The sequence below is a fragment of the Triturus cristatus genome, chromosome 3_1 (assembly GCF_964204655.1).
Source record: "Triturus cristatus chromosome 3_1, aTriCri1.1, whole genome shotgun sequence".
NCBI lineage: Eukaryota > Metazoa > Chordata > Amphibia > Caudata > Salamandridae > Triturus > Triturus cristatus.
In genome coordinates, this window is record NC_140583.1 from 752,969,880 (window position 1) to 752,989,889 (window position 20,010).

Sequence of the window (20,010 nt, forward strand, 5' to 3'; positions counted from 1 at the left end):
GATTCTGTCGCGCTCCTCAAGGCTATACAGAGAGTCCTAGTATTTATAATCAGGCATTAAAAAGCCTGTTGGATTTACTCTCGTTTTCCCCGGGTAATGTATTGGTGCAGTATTTCAATGATCTATTAATTGCTTTTGATACAGAACAAGGTTGCAAGGACAGTACAGTGAAATTGTTGTTGCATTTGGCACACCATGTACATAAAGTCTCTCTTTTGAAATGTCAGTATTGTCGACAGGAGGTTACCTATTTAGGTCACCTGCTGTCGAAGGAGGGTAGGAGGTTGACCCCTGAGCACATCAGTACCATTATTAAAATGCCCATTCCACAAACTCAAAGAGATGTACGTTCTTTAATAGGTATTACTTCCTACTGTCGCCTGTGGATTCCAAAATATTCTTTACTAATTAAACCTTTGCTTGCATTAACAATGAAAGCAAGGCATGAGCCCTTGCCTTGGATGCCAGAATGTCAGCAATCTTTTGAGCAATTAAAAACTTTGCTTTGCTCGGCTCCAGTGTTTGAGACACCTAACTATAGGAAGCTGTTTGTGCTTTATGTTCATGAGATGGCTGGTTGCTTACTTTCTGTCTTAACACAGAAATTTGGGGATAAACAGAGAACTTGTGCTTGTTTTTCTGCTGTGCTTTACGCTGTTGCTAGGGCCGTTCCGAGCTGTCTGAGAGCGGTCGCGGCTGTGGCCACTTTAATCAGGCAATCGGCTGGACTTGTACTTGACACAGACCTCACAGTTATGGTACCCCATGCTGTGGATGAACTTTTGAATAAGACAAAGACACAGCACCTCACAAATGCACATCTTACTGGTTAAGAATTGACATTGTTTGCTAAGCATATTACAATCAAAATATGTGCCACTCTGAACCCAGCCACGTTACTACCCCTCCCTTCCGAGAATGATGCAGTTGACAAACATGACTGTATTTCCTGAACAGAAGAAGAGAAAAAGGACGGGTAGACCTGACTGATGTTCCCCTATCTGACCCCCATAGGTGAACTATATGTCAATGGCTGTTGCTTCAAATTACCAGATGGCACCACCACTGCAGCTTATTCTATCACTACATTGTGTACGGTGGTAGAGACATCATGGACCCCCTATCAGTCGGCTCAAGCCGCTGAGCTTGCTGCCCTTATACGAGCTTTTGTACACAGTTTCCTCTGTAGCACTCCTAGCGACTGTACAGATGGGGCTCCACTCCAAGTGTATATGAATAAACAGTTATTGGTTTGTATTCTCCGCTGTATGACCGACTCTTCATTTGGTACAGAAGGTTGAGAGGAGGTCAGTGGTGACCTGGGTGGCCCTTTTCGGGTCACTTCCTTCATGGTGCATTGCAAATGAAAGAACCATTATTGCTCGTTGTCATCTTTGATATGTTCATATTCCTATGACTGCACCCTGGGATAGCAGTATGTCACCAATAATTCCTTTTGGAGCTTCTATAGCCCCATTTTGTAAATCAATAACACCAAGTATGTATTATGTGCCCTGCTGTTACTCTGAATGCAGAAAATGTTGATCTCTTTGAACCTATCTCTGTCACTGAAAATCCTCCTGATAGTTTGGAAGTAACTTGCAAGGGTAAGGTGCTTAAAAGTGGCAGGTGGTAGAGTGATTGGATATGGGCCCCCCATCGCAGTACCTTGTAGGGAAGCCCCCTAAGGTTTTGGTATACCACTGTCTTAAGTTAAGTCTGACAGCTCTGTGCCCTGCTATCAGATGGTGAGCAAAGGTTCATTTAGGATGTGTTTGTGACTTACTCTTACTAAGATTGTAGTCCCTGCTTGGACAGGGTACATACCTCTACCAATCAGGAACCCAATATCTGACACAGGTGATCAGCAGGGAGGATAGGCCCTGTGTTTGTGCAGTGCCATAGAGTAACTCAGTGTATACTATCCATTTGCATCCAAGACCATTTCAAATTTTTTTAATTCACCCTAATTGGCTTTTTTGATTTTTCCTCAAAATCATGAATCTACCTACTGATTCTACCGCTGGAATCATGGAATTTGAGATGGCCAACTTGGAAACCTACACAGGAGAATGATAGATTGGGGGAGCCTTAGAATGTCTCTTCTGAAAAACCACCTGCAGTGGCTGATGATGAAATCCCTGAAATTAAGCTACCTGTGAGAGCAGGAAGCAGTGTCTCCTCCCTGATATGCGCCAGCACCTAGTTGAGAGTGAGCTGACTGACCCAAGGGAGTTTGCTGAGGAGGATGATTTCTGGGCTAGCCCCTGAGTGTCCAAAAGGTTTTCCGGGGTGACCCCCATAAAGGTGGTCAGGGTTTCCAACAGTAGAAAGAGGGGGAAGAAAAACTTAAAAACAAGGAGTTCTCAATAGGACCCCAAAATAATTCCCAAGGGAGTAGTGGTAGGGTAGGCTGATCCTAAAAAGAAGGGGTTCTTTGATCACAAGACATGGAGATTTGTAACCCAATGTACATAGTACTACAAATATGGGCAGAACAAGGGTGGCTCTAAATGTCCTCAGAGGGCACAGCCCCTCCCACTGGTGGGAAGACACCAAAGTTGGTGAGTGTATTGTTCGGGGAAGGGGTAGTGCCAGTTAGTTTTGGGGGCACAGTAAAGTGACCCTAATTTCCCTGAGGGATAAAGAAATGGTGCCTAAAGCCTGCATGCCTTCAAATACTTCAAAGTATAGGCAGAGGGTCACCATTAATAGGCAATGGGTGGAGGCTCTGTGAGACACAGGAGCCCACATGGCAACGGTCAAGTGTCAGCTGGTGCCTGCAGAACAGGTCCTACAGAACACATTCCCCCAAGTTGTAGTCGCTGACCTCAGCCCATGCAGCAGGTGAGCCTCTGGGGATCAAATAATCCACTGGGAGAACAATCTCCCGTAAAGCCAGTCTAAGGTTCCTGTTGAGGGAAGCCCATGTGCTTGTAGGTCCCAGTAGAAAGGTCACTGGACCTTCCTACTGGGTTTGGCTCAAGTCATACCCTAGGCAGAACATTTAGAGCAAAACAAGTCCTTTACTAGGCTTGTCTCCTACTTCTATTGGCCCTGAATGAAGAAAGCCTCAGATGCATTGTGCAGGGCCTATCTCACCTGCCAGGCCAGTGGGTAATCAGGGAAAAAGTATAAAACTATCCTGATCCCATTACCAGTCATTGGCACCCCCCTTTGAAAGGGTGAGCATCAACATCATTGGACCCTTGGACCCCAAGACAGCCCTATCAATTAATCAATCAGGATATTTAAAGTGCGGCTGCTTCACCCATGAGGGTCTTGAGGCACTGTGGGATCATGCTGCGGGATCATGCTGCCTGTTACTATTAGTTGAACAACCAGGTCTTGAGGTCCTTCCTGAACTGCTGGAGTGAAGGTGGGGCTCTGTGGTGCAGGGGGAGGGTGTTCCAGGTCTTAAAATCCAGATGGGAGAAGGAGCGGCCTCGCTGTTTGCTCAGCAGATGCATTGGGTAGCTGCTAGGGAGAGGGATCTGGAACGGAGTTAGCTGATGGGTTGGAGGAAATTCACTCATTTGTTGAGGTAGGCTGGTCCTTCATTGTGTAGTGCCTTGTAAGCATCAGCTTAAACTGACTGGCATCTTTTCATGACTGGTAGCCAGTGGAGTTTCCTGAGATGGGGTGTTATGTGCATCTCTCTGGGGAGGTAGAGGATGATTCTGGCTGCTGTGATGGCTTGTGTTGGGTGGGAGTAATCTGAAGACTTTCCTGAGTATACGGAGGGTGAGGAAGCAAGCGAACAAGACATCGCTCACCTGCTTCTTCCTGGAAAGCTGGCTGTTGAGGATGATGCCGAGGCTGCGGGTGTGTTTGGTGGGTTTGGGGGTTTGGCTTTGCTCAAATGGTCACCATTTGTTGTTCCAGAGGGTGTCCTTGCCTTTCCCGAAGATGAAAACTGCTGTCTTGTCTGTGTTGAGTTTGAGACAGTTGCTGTTCATCCATACAGCCACATCTTTCATGCAAATTTGAAACTTGTCTTTGATGGTCGTTGGGTCATTTGTGGTAAATTTAAATTACCTAGACTTAATTTATGCGGTAAAATTAAATAAGAATAACTCAATAAAAATAAGAGGCAGAATCCGTGGTATTTGAGGTTATAAAAGGGAATTTATTCCTTACAAAGGAATGATGGTTCGAACCAGGCAATCGAGTTCCGTCACCACGAAGGTTCAGGAAGGGATCAGCAATACATTATTGACAGGTTATCATATTTATAGGAAAATGCATTACAGTAAAGACATATGCAGAAGGCGTTACAGTTGAGAAGAGAGATAAGAATACACATACGTAATGAAAAAGGCGTTACAATAGGCGTGCATAAAGGCGTATACTAGAAACGTCATTATGATGATGACACAAGTGGGTGGATCCATAAAAAAATCCTGCAAAGTCAGCAGAAATACATGGCAGAGATGCGCGCGCAGCCGCATGACGTGTGATTGACGTGTAACTAGAGGGTGAAGGGAACTTGACATTTAGCCCTACATGAGGAGACAGAAGTCTGGGATGTCAGGACAACCTAGTCCCAAATCATATCTGATATCTTGTGTTTAAGGAACTATATTATCTGGAAGGAAAGGTCTTTCCGGACAGAGCCTATTCTAATACTGACTGCTAGTGTGTGTACAAGCGTCTAAGTGTCTACATGAGATGCGAGGGGGCATGGGCCTACCATGGTAACGAAAGTCATGAATTACTTGCACGGAGACAGTAAGGCCGGGCCCTTTGCTCTGCAGCTGGAGGGATGTTTACCTAAGTTACTAGACAGGAATGCATTTCTCGAGGAGCGGAGCAGATAACTTGAAGGCTGAATACAGTTTTGGCAGGCAACAGGCCGGGCTAGGCACCGTTAGCCGCGCAGGAAGTAAGACAAAGTTCATGGATACAGATGCAGGTCCAGGCTGGAGCATTCAGAGGCAGAGGCAGGAAAAAGCTCGATGGCAGAATTCAGGGCCTACCTTGCCAGAGCTGGAAAACGTGAAAAGTATACCATATAAAGACGGTGGCAAGGCATACTTAGGAACGGAATATCTGACCCATTCATGGCAGATCTGAAAGAGGACATATTAACGTTGGACACAATTGTATTTGCGTCTTCATAGCTTGAAGTGGAGGGAACATACATGTACTTGTAGCATGTACATGGAGCCGTTGGGGTCTAGATAGGGGACACAATTGACCATAAAAATTCATATTTCCTCATTCCCTCCTTGTCCCCTACGAACCCTTCATGAAATATCGATCTTCAGGAATCCATCAATCTGTTCATGTAACATCATTTGCTCTTCTTTCTTCTTCCGGGATCTTGAATGAAAACTTGAACGTGGAATACACGATGTGGCACACAGGCCGCAAATCGCTGGTCCACATTGTAGACACAGGCAACAACTGAATACTATGAGAAGGCCAATACCTAGGAAGGATAGGACTTTCCATCCCCAGGCTGACAACACGCTCCAGACCCAACCGGACCATGTCCAGGTGCCTGGATTCTGATGTATCTGGTTTGCAATCTTGTGAAGACGAGTTATGGCTTTATATACAGATGGCGCGTTTTCTGGGATGAAAACACAGCAACTTGATCCGATGACCCTACAGGCTCCACCCCTATCGGCTAGGATGACGTCAAGGACAAGACGATTTTGGAGAACAACAATCCGCATCGCAGACTGCTCCTCTGTTAAGTTGCCTAGGGCAGAGGTAGTTTCATTCACTACTGCTTCAAGGGTTCTGGTTAATCTACGTATCAGTTTACTATTTGAGACAACACCTATGTAAGGAAAGAGACCTTTATTGAAGTCTGTATATTGTTCCCATGCTGTTTCAGTGTAGTCAACAATCGGGATATCTCTCTGGGGTCTATGGTGTACTAGATTGGTATTTCTATGATAATCAGGAGGGGCTAGGAAAACAGGTGGCAGAAGGAATGCAATGTAACAGGTACCATCCCAATCTAGAGGTAGGCGTATATATGCGGTATGACCATATATGAAGTAGGAATGACGGGAAGCTCTAAATGTAGACTTGCCTTTATCACTGAATTCGATCACAGTAGTACATTTACTATGACCCAGTTGTACTGAACCATTCTTTCTTACACATAATTCACCTTTGACTGGTAATACTGACATGGCAGGCAAGACTAGTGCAGCTTCAGATTCAACATTCAGAATCATGAGATTAAGTGTAAAATTACCTAATCCATATACTTCATTTTCTAGGTCAGTTCCTGTTCTTTTGGGAAGTCCCTCCTTGTTAGGATAACAGGCTTTAAGCAAAACTAAGTTCAGGTTTCCCCATACCCAGTTGCTCTGGTAAACTACAGTGTTTGAATCTAAAGAGTTAATCAAACTAAACCATGCTCCACAGGAACCATTGTGTGTGAACGGGTACGGAAAGAGAGGCAGAACTCCTTTGTATTTCTGATAGGGAGGAAGTCGGCCACATATCCAACAATTTGTAGCATTGCTGGTCTGATGGGAATGATGTAACATACTAATGAATGTGTTGTTGCGCAGCGCAAATCTATAGGACAACTCATGTGGAGGTAGTTCACTAAAAGAATGTTCGGCAGTAACATTGTAAGCAGAATGAGCACGCTTGAAAATAGGATAGTACATGTGCAACAGTATACTTGCAGCAATAATAAAAAGACTTAGGAAAAACATAATCAACAATGTCACTATACAGTGACTATGAAGTGATTTACAGTATGCATGTTTCTTGAGCTGTTTCTGTCTATTTCTCTCTCTAATTCGGTCTAGAGGATACATGTCAGAGACTTAATTCAACCGATTCACCTTGGAGAGGACTTAAACAATCGAATTGTCTGACTTGCTAGACCTTAGTTTCAGTTTATAGTTTTGAGATTCGGTCTTTTCAACCAGGGGGAGTTTTGAATCAGTCTGTGAAAGGGGGCAGGGCTGAGAGTTCAAATCAGATGGTAGTCCATGAAATTTCTTGATATGGCTCGAGTGTAACCAACCCTTGCGACCCTCGACCTTCACTGCTGTCCTCGTGGTTAGAAGTACCAGCTTTGGTGTTTGCCAGCGAGGCTCCAACGGGCTCCTCCTGTCGAAGTTTCTGATGAAAACAAAGTTTCCAGGAACCACTTCATGGGGCTTCACCTCGGTGTTGTCGGGAAAGGCTGCAGCTACCTGTGAACGGCAAGATTGTAGTGCAGACATCAAGGAAGCAAGGTAATCTGTCAGCATATTACAATCAACATCAGTGATTTTACGAGGTATAGGCATCCCCCACATATTTGGTGGCCTACCGAAGACCACCTCGTACGGGGATAGCCCTGTGCCAGAATGTGCTACCATTCTCATGTAAAAGAGTGCAACCGGTAAGGCTACTATCCAGTCGACACCTTTCTCTCTACATATTTTAGAAAGTCGTATCTTCAGGGTCTGATTATGACGTTCCACGAGACCTGCTGCCTCGGGATGTCGGACACAGTGGAATTTCCATTGATAGCCTAACAAGAGTGAAATGTGTTTCATTAGCTCGGATGAGAACGGCTGGCCATTATCTGAGTACACGATACGGGGCAAACCATACCGTGGGAAGAATTCACGAACTAATTGTTTGGCAGTAGTCGGGGCAGTGTAATCTGAGACGGGATATGCCTCTGTCCAACGGGAAAGAGCGCATACAACTACGAGGACATATTTGAATCCTCAACATCGTTCCATCTGGATATAATCCATCTGGAGGACTTCAAAAGGATGATCGGGAGGTTGAAATCCACCCTGCTCTACAGGTACGCCTTTACCTGGATTGAACTGACAACAAATCATACAAGTTCGGACTTTCTGTTTGGCTGCAGCTCGTAAGTGTTTGTTGAACCAAATGTGTTGAATACTGTCTAACATAGCTTTTTCTCCTAGATGTGCTGGACTATGTATTGTGTTAATGATAACTTGAACCATTGAGTCGGGGAGAAACCATATAGATTTTCCCTTCGTCATCCATCCCTGATCTGTTTGGATCCCTCCTAATTCAGTCCATTTCTTTATTTCCTCTGGTGTAGCATGTGTCTGTATGTCAATTACATCAAGGGCGGGATCCCTAACTGTCATGCAGTGTGTCGATGTCGGAACTATTGTCTTTGTCAAGTCAGTTGCATGAGTCCTATTCTGTGCTGTTTGCTTAGCTGTTCGGTCTGCTAGGTCGTTACCCTGGGAAATAATATCGGTGACTTTTGTATGGGCTTTGCACTTCATGATAGATATTGAAGTAGGCAGATGTATTGCATCTAACAGAGCTTGAATGAGGGGACCGTGTTGAATGTTGGCACCGTGAGAAGTCAAATAACCCCTCTCTCGCCAAAGGACTCCGAAGTCGTGTACAACTCCGAATGCATAACGTGAATCTGTGTATATGTTAACTTTTCTATTCTTGGCTTGAATACAGGCTTGTGTCAGAGCAATAAGCTCTGCTGCTTGAGCTGATAATGTGTCAATACAATTTGTTTCAATGACTTCGGTGTCTGTCGTGACTGCATAAGCGGCCACTAACTCTCCTGTACTTGTTCTCATACATGAACCATCCACATAAAGTGTCAGGTCTGGGTCTGGTAATAGGACATCTGTCAAGTCTTGTCTGGGTTTCGTCGTAATAGTAATGACTTCAATACAATCATGTGCCAGTGGGTCTGTTCCATTTAATGGCAAAAGTGTGGCAGGATTTAATGTACTACAACGTCTGATTTCTATGTGTGGCTGAAACAATGTTAGTTCGTAACCTGTCAGTCGTGCTATAGTCAAGTGTTGTGTTTGTGTCCGGTTCAAGAGAACCTCTACTGCGTGTGGTACTTGTACTGTCAATTGATGTCCTAATACTATGGAATCGCTTTGTCTGATCGCTAGAGCTGTTGCTGCGACTGATTTCAGGCACGCAGGAAAAGCTTGAGCTACGGGATCTAATGTGCTAGAAAAGTAAGCACATGGCTTGTGTGATCCTGCTTGTTCCTGAGTGAGTACTGACAAAGCAGTACCTTCACGTTCTGTAACAAAGAGTGTAAAAGGTTTACTGTAACATGGTGTCGCTAAAACAGGTGCTTGGCATAAAGCTTTCTTTAAGTCTTCAAATGCTTGTGTATGTTCTGAAGTCCAAGGGAGGACAGTCGGTCGCTGCCTCCTGGGTTGTCAACTGAATAAGTGGTTTTGCTAAAAATGCATATTGGGGGATCCACTGCCTACAGTACGAAGTGAGGCCTATGAAGGCCCGTACCTCCTTTTGTGTCTTGGGTGGTGGCATGTTTACAATTAACTGGATGCGATCAGGTGTGAGCTGTCTCCCCCATTTGGACAGCAAGTGCCCTAGGTATACAACTTGCTGGGCACAGAATTGCAGCTTCGAAGGGGACACCTTGTGCCCCTTGTCGGCCAGAAAATGTAAAACCGTCAGTGATGCTTTTTCACATTCGGGTTCGCTTCGGGCGGTGATCAGCAGATCATCGACATACTGAAGCAGTGCAGTGTTAACTGGCATGTGGATACTGTCAAGTTGTCTTTTCAGTGCTTGGCTGTAGATGCTAGGACTTTCTGTAAATCCTTGAGGTGCGCGTGCGAATTTAAAACTTCGTCCATTTAAACTAAATCCGAACAAATATTGGCTTTCCGGATCGATTGGGACGCTAAAGAAGGCATTCTTGAGGTCAATTACAGTAAAGAACGTTGCCTCTGAATCAATAGCTGTCAGTAATGAAGAGATATCTGGGACCACGGGATATTGTGGTACAATGCATTTATTCAATTCGCGCAGATCAATAACTAATCGATATACTGGGGGTGCTTTTGGATCAGTTCGTTTAAGAATCGGAATGATCGGAGAATTACATACATTGGAGTCGGTTTCTACAACCACTCCTTGTGCAATGAGCTCGTCAATGATTTGCAGTAAAGCCACTACAGCATCTGGAGGTAACTTGTATTGTCGCATTCGTGGTAATACCACTCCTGCTTTGAGTGTGACTCGATATGGTGTAATGTGCATACAACCTACATCAGTGGGGCCTTTTGCCCATAAATGTGCAGGTAGATTCTGTAACCGGTGATCCATGTCTCTTGACACGTAGTGACCTTTAAAGTCACGCAAAAATAGTCGTACTCCGTCCGGAGAACAACATATTATAGCTCCTAGAGCTTTCAATGTTTTTATACCTAACAAGTTTTCTGGGCATGATTTTGTAAGTAATAGATCTGTAGTCCGTGTCAATGGACCAACTGTAAATGCAAGCGGTTGCGATACTTCGTTAATAGTAGGCTTTCCTGAAAAACCAAGGGAAATATTTTGTGAGCCTGAGAGGGGTGCCCCTGGGACTTCGTCGTGACTTATAGTTGTTCTGCTTGCCCCTGTATCAAGTAGAAATTTTCCGTCTTTCCCTAATACTTGACTCTGTACATAAGGACCCTCTTGATCTACAGGAACCTCAATAAGGGGTAAGCCAACTTCCCTCTCTAGGCTATTTCATGTGTAGCGCTGATAATCTGGATAGTCATTTTGTGCATACTGGTACATCTGTTGTGTCGTGTTTTGTGTTGCGGCAATAGGCTGTGGCTGTGGTTGTGGTACCACTACGGTCTGTTGTGGAACCGGCATAGGCTGTACATGTTGAGGTGCTTGTTGTTGGATCTGATCCTGTCTAGGCGGACGTGGTCTCTCCTTGGTTTTACCCGTAGAGATATTATGTTTCAGAACTGCACAGTCGTTTATATAATGACCTGGCTGTTTACAATAGTTGCATGTCCCTTTAACGGGAACCGCTGAATTACTGGACTGTGTCGTACCCTTTTTATGACCGTCAGCTGGAACTGACTGAGCGGCGAGCATTTTCATTTTCGTGTCTTTCATACGTCTTTGTTCGTGTTCTTGTTCTTCTCTAATTCTATTCTGGTGATACTGTAACATTTGTAACATTTGTGAAGGAGTGTTAGCTTGCCAAGTGCTCTCAACTTTCAATACTCTATTTTTGACCTGTGGCAGGGAATTCTCGACTAGTTTTGTTACAAAAAGATGTGGGTATGACTCGCTACTTGCTTTCAGGCCGCTATTAATACCAAAACATTTTTCAAATCGGGAATAAAAATCACTAGTGTCTTCATCGGGTTTCTGTTTACAAGCTGAGATTGCTCCCCAGTCTTCCTTTTTCGTAGTTAATAAACGTGGCAATACTTGTACTAATAATCCTGGTAATGCTTTAGTTTTGTCCCCAAGCCCTACGCCTGCAGTTCGGGCATTTTCTTCGTTTTCTAATACGGTCCAATCAATCTTTTGGTCTCCCACTTCCCATTCTTTTTCTTTGAGTTTCTCATAAATACCGGCAGGCAATAATACTTTCAATATTTTCATAATATCAGGATAGGTATAATCACCCATGAGTAACATGTCCTTTAGTTCACGGTGAAAACCTGCTGGATCTTTGTCATGGCTGGGCACTAATTTTTTCATTTCCAATAGTTCTATTTTAGTTATGGGCGTGTACACAAACACGCGTCTAAACGTATTATCATCATTTCTAACTGGGTGTACTTCGCGTAAGGGATTCTGTCTGTCTATGTAGTACGTTTTTCTCTCCATGGAAGGAGCTGGATCATGTTCTGGACACAAAAAGGCACTATATCTATGTCGGTATTCTAGAATTACTTTAATTAGATCGGTACCTAGACCTCTCCATTTATTCAGGAGTAGTTCTATCAGTATATCAGGTAGGGGACCAGGATCGGAGTGTTGGCCTTTATATAATATAAGGAGATGTTGTATCATGTATATACTAGCTAAACGCTGTTCATCTGGGGTGAGATTCAGAAACGTGTGTGCTAGCGCATCATCACTGTATTTTTCAGAGCTGTCAGCCCATTGTACTGCTGACCTGGCTAATTCTTGTTCATCCATAGAATCGAGCACATGGTACCCCCTTCGTTCTCGAAGTAGTTTATCAGTAGCCTGGAATAAGTGTTCAGGGGTCCTTGGATTTGAGATAGCTGTTTGAAAAATTCTGTTACATTCTGGACGTATCGGACGCATTGTTTTATTAAAAGATCTTCCTTTTCCTACATAAGCTATCGTTTGTCTAGCTGGTAATTCTAATTGTCCTGTGTTCATTTCTGACTGTTCCTCCTCCTCTTCCTCTGATTCAGTTTTATCTGCTTCTAATCTTCTTTCATGTATTCGTTCTACTTCTTTTCTGATCTTTCGGCACATGACTTCTATATACTTCTGTTTATCATGTTTTCCGTGTGCTATATTCTGACCCCATCTGGTAAGTACTTGCATTTCCTCCGGATCTACCTCAGGCCTATCTCTGTTTCTGATCAAGCAGTTTATAAAAAAGCGTAACAATAATTTTTGCATGTCTACTTTCTGGTATTCCATGGCCTCGCCAATACTTTCAGGACCTTGCCCTGTTTGGACAAAGCGATATATTTTGTCTAGATGTTCAACCATTCCTGGTAATGTCATTAAATAGTTTGCAACTCGTCGCAAACGTACTGAAGATAACAACATTCTGTCGTGTTTACCTGGCACTGGATCATATCTACAATCTGTAAGAGGCTCATTTAATATATTGTCATTAGCTCTTTGGGGTGTACGTTGATGTGCTAAATCCCTATAAGTCAATCTAGTTGCTGGCGGTGGCGTGGAAAAACCTCCTGTCGCACCTCCTGAGGTGCCAAGTCCAAAAGGATTTGTTGGGTGTAGGGTAGAGAGTGTGGGTGCAGGAAGGACTGTAGAAACAGATGGAATGCTTAGAACGTGAGGAGGGGTTTGTTGCTGCGGAGGTGGGTGCAGCTGATCTTGGGGTTGAGCGTCGTTAACAGGTGGTGTGCGTTGCTGCGCACCATTAGCATATTCGGGGGCTGCATCATCTAAATAGGAAGAAAGGAAAATGTCCTTTGCGGTCTTGGGATGTACTTTAATCGGGAGTAATGGAGGTGGTAGATCTTTTGGTACCTCCAAGGTGGCTTTAGGCAAACCCTCGGCCAGAAGAGGATACATACCATTCATAAGAGTGTTTCGTTGTCTGTCTACTTGTTCTGTTTTTACTCGGATACCTTCGTCAATTAATATGTTTTCTCGGGCTCTTTCTGAATCTTCCCTACTTTTCTCTTCTTTTCTGAGCGCTTTCTCTGTGCGCCTATGCGATTCTTTACGCCATAGTTCAATGGCATCTTTCTGTGACTGTCTAGCTTTCTTTTTCCATAATACTTCTTCTACTCTCATGATGCAATCTGCATCCCATGTTCCAGTAGCGGGCCATCTCTGACTCTCTGCTAAATCCTTGGTGTAGTCCACCCATAGATCAAGATATAATACGGCATCTAGGCCATGTTTGTGGTACATAAAGTACCCTGGAGTGTCCCTAGGTGGAATGGGAACAGCTTCCTCTAGTATCCCTTTTCTAGTTTTTATCTGTCTTAATTTTGAAAATAACGGCATCTTGAACCTTGCTACTTAATTCTTACTCGGTCTTGAACACAATAATTACAATAAACACAATAATGAAGATCGAACAATCACTCATACCACGACATTTAAAACATATCACAAACTTTTTAGAAACGAACAATAATAATTAGAATAAAACTAGTTAACTGCATAATACTAAATATACTGTATGTACTGCTAAACAGTACAGATACACTGCTAAAACAGTGCAGACCAGGTCTGTGTACCCAAACCCGTCTTGACCGGCACAAACTAATGTGCACGTCTAGATGCGTCCCCAGCAACGGTACTCACCGGGAAGCACGGAACGGAAGGCCTCGGAAGTCTGGACTGGACTAGACCAAACTGGACTGGACTCGACTCGTGACTTAGATACTTCGGAACTTCGGAATCTGGTGGGCCTCTGTATACCTCGGATCTTGCTCTCTCAGCTAGGCTCTGGTCGGGATTCTCCGCACTCCTCACCGCCTCGTCTGGGTGTTGATCGCAGCCTCAGTCGCCCCCGTTGGCCTGAGGGAGATACAGGAAATCCTGCGGGTACGCGTAATTGTCCGTCCGGCTGTGGCAGGAGACCGGGTCTGCAACGCACCTCCGGCGCGTGGGGTGTGAGAGGTGTCCCTGTTCGGGCGCCAATTATGTGGTAAATTTAAATTACCTAGACTTAATTTATGCGGTAAAATTAAATAAGAATAACTCAATAAAAATAAGAGGCAGAATCCGTGGTATTTGAGGTTATAAAAGGGAATTTATTCCTTACAAAGGAATGATGGTTCGAACCAGGCAATCGAGTTCCGTCACCACGAAGGTTCAGGAAGGGATCAGCAATACATTATTGACAGGTTATCATATTTATAGGAAAATGCATTACAGTAAAGACATATGCAGAAGGCGTTACAGTTGAGAAGAGAGATAAGAATACACATACGTAATGAAAAAGGCGTTACAATAGGCGTGCATAAAGGCGTATACTAGAAACGTCATTATGATGATGACACAAGTGGGTGGATCCATAAAAGAATCCTGCAAAGTCAGCAGAAATACATGGCAGAGATGCGCGCGCAGCCGCATGACGTGTGATTGACGTGTAACTAGAGGGTGAAGGGAACTTGACATTTAGCCCTACATGAGGAGACAGAAGTCTGGGATGTCAGGACAACCTAGTCCCAAATCATATCTGATATCTTGTGTTTAAGGAACTATATTATCTGGAAGGAAAGGTCTTTCCGGACAGAGCCTATTCTAATACTGACTGCTAGTGCGTGTACAAGCGTCTAAGTGTCTACATGAGATGCGAGGGGGCATGGGCCTACCATGGTAACGAAAGTCATGAATTACTTGCACGGAGACAGTAAGGCCGGGCCCTTTGCTCTGCAGCTGGAGGGATGTTTACCTAAGTTACTAGACAGGAATGCATTTCTCGAGGAGCGGAGCAGATAACTTGAAGGCTGAATACAGTTTTGGCAGGCAACAGGCCGGGCTAGGCACCGTTAGCCGCGCAGGAAGTAAGACAAAGTTCATGGATACAGATGCAGGTCCAGGCTGGAGCATTCAGAGGCAGAGGCAGGAAAAAGCTCGATGGCAGAATTCAGGGCCTACCTTGCCAGAGCTGGAAAACGTGAAAAGTATACCATATAAAGACGGTGGCAAGGCATACTTAGGAACGGAATATCTGACCCATTCATGGCAGATCTGAAAGAGGACATATTAACGTTGGACACAATTGTATTTGCGTCTTCATAGCTTGAAGTGGAGGGAACATACATGTACTTGTAGCATGTACATGGAGCCGTTGGGGTCTAGATAGGGGACACAATTGACCATAAAAATTCATATTTCCTCACATTAGTCAGGGAGAGGATGAGCTGGGTGTCATCTGTATAGGAGATGATGTTGAGTACATGGCTCCTGACAACGTTGGCCAGGGGTATCATGTATACATTGAAGAGGGTCGGGCTGAGGGATGATGTTCATAGGGAATGAGGAGCAGTGGGGGAGGATGATCTTCTGTGTTCTTCCTGATAGGTAGGATGCGATCCACTTTAGGGCTGTTCTTTGGATTCCAATCTGGTGGAGTCTGCTGATCAGTGTGTGGTGGGATACGGTGTTGAAGGCTGCTGAGAGGTCGAGTAGGATGAGGACGGCAGATTCTTCGCAGTATGATGTCATCAGTGGCTTCAACTAGAGCTGTCTTTGTGCTGTGATTTGCTCTGAAGCCTGGTTGGCAGGGGTCCAGAAGGTTATTATTCTCCAGATGTCTAGTTAGCTGGGTGTTGATAGCTTTCTCAATGACCTTGGCTGGAAAGAGGAGCAGGAAGATGGGTAGTAGTTCTTAAGTGCTGCTGGGTCCGCGGATGGTTTCTTCAGCAATGGCTTCACGTCTGCATAATTCCATTTCTGGGGGAAGTGGGCTATGGTGTTTGTGGAGTTGAGGACCTAGGTGAGTTCTTTGCTGATGAGTTGATTGCAGAGTTTAAAGGTGTGTTGGGGCAGGGGTCTGCTGGGGCTCCAGTGTGGATGGATCTCATGATGGACTCAGTATCCTTCTCTGTGAGGGTGTTCCAACAGGTGATCTGGTGTGGATGGGCATTGGTTGGCTTGAAGAGGTTGATGTTGTCCATGGCACGGGGTTGGGATGTGAAGTCTTTCCAGATGGTTTTGATTTTCTTGTAGAAATGTATGCAAGGGTGTTGCAGAGGGTTTGCGAGGGTGTGGTGATGTTTTCGGTAGCTGAGGGAAATAGGTTTGTGCTGGTCTTGGTGGACCATGCCACCTGCTACCAAGAGGCCATCCCTCTGAGGTCAGTGACAACACTTGTGGTGGTTAGAACTCTGATGGGGATCTTTACCCATGTTGGGTTCTCCAAGGATGTAGTGTAGTGTGGGTTAACCACGCCCTATGTACAACGCTAAGTTAGCATAACCTCGATGGCTGTCAGAAAGCCAGCTTGCTGCTTCTTCTGCTTTTGCACGCGACACTGTTGTTACATGTTATTCATTCGAGAACTGCTGACTCGACTATGCTTCACATGGGAACCGTCGGTTGTTTAACATCCTTAACAGTGAGCTGTGACCTTGGTCTGTACACCGTGTAAGGAACGAGTCTGGGTCACTAGATGGGGCAGGTTGTTGTGTTCAGGATGATCGTACCACTTCTTAGCCATAACATACATACAGCTGCCAATACCTGAAAGACGAGCCCTTTAATATTACAGAGCAGCATGTTTTCTGTTACATTCGAAACGAAGAGCTGTTGCAGGAGAGAGCCTAGCTGATCCTGTGATGTGATTCCACTAAGCTGATCTATAAGGTATGGGGTCCCCCATGCAAGCCTAAGAGACCTTCTATTAGTCTAATAATACCTTATTAGTTGCTAGAGAAAGGAGGGTGGTTGCTTTCCACTGTCATTATTATTATGATTGCTCCTTTCATTTTCTATGGTATTGTAACAATGCTGATGGTGCTGATCCTAACCATTTGTCTGCTTGTGTTAGCCAAAGTACTGCATCTTAGGACGCGAGGTTTATAAAATAAACTCTTTAAACTTTACCGTGTCTTTGTTATTCTGTTGTGGACTGATATATAGCTACCAATGGGTACTTCGGATTCCCACCACTCCTGAGAGTATCTAAGTCGCTTGTTCTGGGTTGTCTATACATTGGGACCGCCGAGCTAAATCTCGGATAATGAATGTGACACTAAGCTAGTCGGATAGGGGTTCTTAGTTCTGAGGGGAGTTTCTGGTTCACCACAATTCTCTGAGGTCCTGGTTTCCTGCGCATAGTTCTGTGCATAAGAAGAATCCCTGCAACATGGCGCACCTAACGTTTGGTCTTTTGATCTGAAACGCCTTAGTAGTGCTTTTATTAGTCCACAACGCCCTCACTCTGGTTTCCGGACATCGGGAGTGACGGCTTAACCTACCTAGGTTTCGACTAAAGGTTCTTTCAAGCTTGATAATTAAAAAGGTTTTCTTTTTCTGAACCCCAGTGCTACAGTATAGCTTTTCGTTGTTCTTGAAAGTGTCCCGATGGCGGTCAATGTTGCCGCGCATAGTCGGGTTCCCCTGATCGCACATCTGAGCGTCTATGGGGTCCCGGATGATGGCTTCGCTGTTATTTTAGTAGTAGGCGCTGATGCGGTGTTCCCGTATGAGTTATTTTACTCTTGGGTGACGTTTGACAAAGTGGATGCAAACGACAATTTGTTCCACGAATATACTCACACCGCGATGCCTGCAGCCTATGCCCCTTATCGGACACTTGAAATTCCCCTTACTGCCTGGCAGCATACTATTTGGTTTAATGGCGCCCTTCCCCATGCGGTAGCGCCGGCGAGAATGGGCCCGTTGTCAATTGCAGGGGCCACATGGCCGGTGCTGGCCGGTTATACACCCCATCCTCGCTACATGACTGTGGCGGTGGCGGAGTTACGAGTGCTACACACTGTCCTGATTACGGTCCATAGGGCGTTAGTGCAGTACGTGTCTCGCAATGTACAGGTGGGGGCTCCTGCGGTTGCGAGCCACACGACTGACCATCATGCGACGGTCATCAGTCCAGTTATGGTTAATTCGGTTGTCGGCAAGCGCCCCCAAAATAGGGATGAATTCCCTTACTGGCTTGCTGAAAAATTTGATCAATTTGAAGCCGTGTTTCCCAATACTTCGCCTGTGGATAAACACAGGATCCTCACTATAACATTGCCTAAGGACCTAGTCCCGGATATTGTCGACTGTGACAATTGGGGCAAGGTCTTTGCTGCGACCTATGCGAAGTGCTACGGCACTCCATCTATGTCTGTACTGCCCTCGGTCATCAAGAAGGTCCAAGACAATCATGGTGCCGAGGCAGCAATTGAGTTGGGATTGAGGCTTGTCGATAGCTTCGATGTGGTGTGTTCCATGGTTATGGGCAACCTCAAAGGAGATGCCATGCCATTCCAAGTGTGCAATATGTTGGCACTTGTGGATCCAGGCGACAGGCCAAAGGAATTCGCTAAAATTATAGAGAAAGCCTACAGAATGGTGGGTGGTAGTGCCTTGGGTGTGAAACCCGCCGTGATAATTCCGACTGCAGTGCAGCAGCCTAAAGTGAGTTCGTCTACCAAGGACGAAAAGCCTAACTTTCCAAAACAAAGTTGGCGAGCTAAGAAACAGGGGAAGCAGCAGGAGAAACGGAGGTCTCGTTCTGCGTCGCCGGTGCAGATACAAAGTGAACGCACTTATGATTTGCGCAATCGTTCTAATATTAAGTCGCCTGATAGATTTCAGGTTCCTGAACAACGCTCTCCTCGTTCTTCACAGGAAACATCGGCTTATCAATCCGGTGGCGGAGATCGTGGGAAGGGAAAGGGTGCTCAAGGTCGTGAGCAACCCCGTCAGACTGACGGTAAAGGCAAACAGGATGAGTCTGCACGTCAAAGACCCCCGTTTCAAAAGAAGAAAGTTGCTGCTCTGACTGCGAGATATGCCTCAGATGGTACGGACACAGCTTCTGAACCAGACATGGGCGCTAACGCTGCTAGACAGAGCGACGGAAGTTACAGTAGTGCGACAAGCGCTGCGTCCGTTTCTGGCGGCGACAGCAACTGATACATTTGTAAGTGTTGAAACTGCTGATACTCGCGTGGCTCCCCCTGAACGGATGTTTAAAATTAACCTTTTAATTGAGGGTGACATACAACGTAAAATTAAAGTGGTATTTTGGGATAATCTAACCTCCTCCTATGATATCCTTTTGGCGGAGGCAGATTGGCCCCTGGCTTTCGTGTTAGAGGGTCCTAGAGGGGAGGTGGTAATCTTCCCGTCATTTGGGCACAAAGTGCCACTGGAACATTCTAATAGGTTAGCCGGGGAGTGGGCGCAGGTGCTCGCGCCTGCGTTGTACCGTACTCAGGTAGGCTGGGACAGATTTTCTCCCAACCATACGATTCCGTTGCGGTCGGAACCCCAGCCACAACCCCAATATCCCATGCGTCGCGAAGCTCGGTCTCATGTCGCGTCTATCCTTGAGCAATTGGAATATCAGGGAGTAATTGAAACATGTGTGTCACCCATGAATAATCCTTTATTCACTGTGACGAAGCCTGACGGATCGTACCGCCTAGTTTTGGATTACCGGCACTTAAATTCGCACTGCCGGACATGTGCGGTACAGAATACACACAGTTCGGCTCTCGTCGATAGTCTCGTGAGAAAACGTTTTAAAACTACTCTTGACATCTCCAATGGCTTTTATAGCCACAACCTGTCTCCTCATAGCTATGAGTGGACGGCGTTTACCTCGGGTGGCAAACAAAAGAGGTTCAAAAGGCTCCCGATGGGCTATAAAAACAGCCCCGGGGTCTTTGCTGCTCGTGTGGTCTCACTTTTGGAGATGATTGACCCGGAAGCATATTCGTATGTAGATGATATCTACCTGACGGACGACGAGTTGCTTCCACACCTTGCTCGTGTGGATAACATAATAACTATGTTTGCTGACTATGGTTACAAGTTCAACTTTGCCAAGTCCCACATTGCCGAGTTCACAGTGTT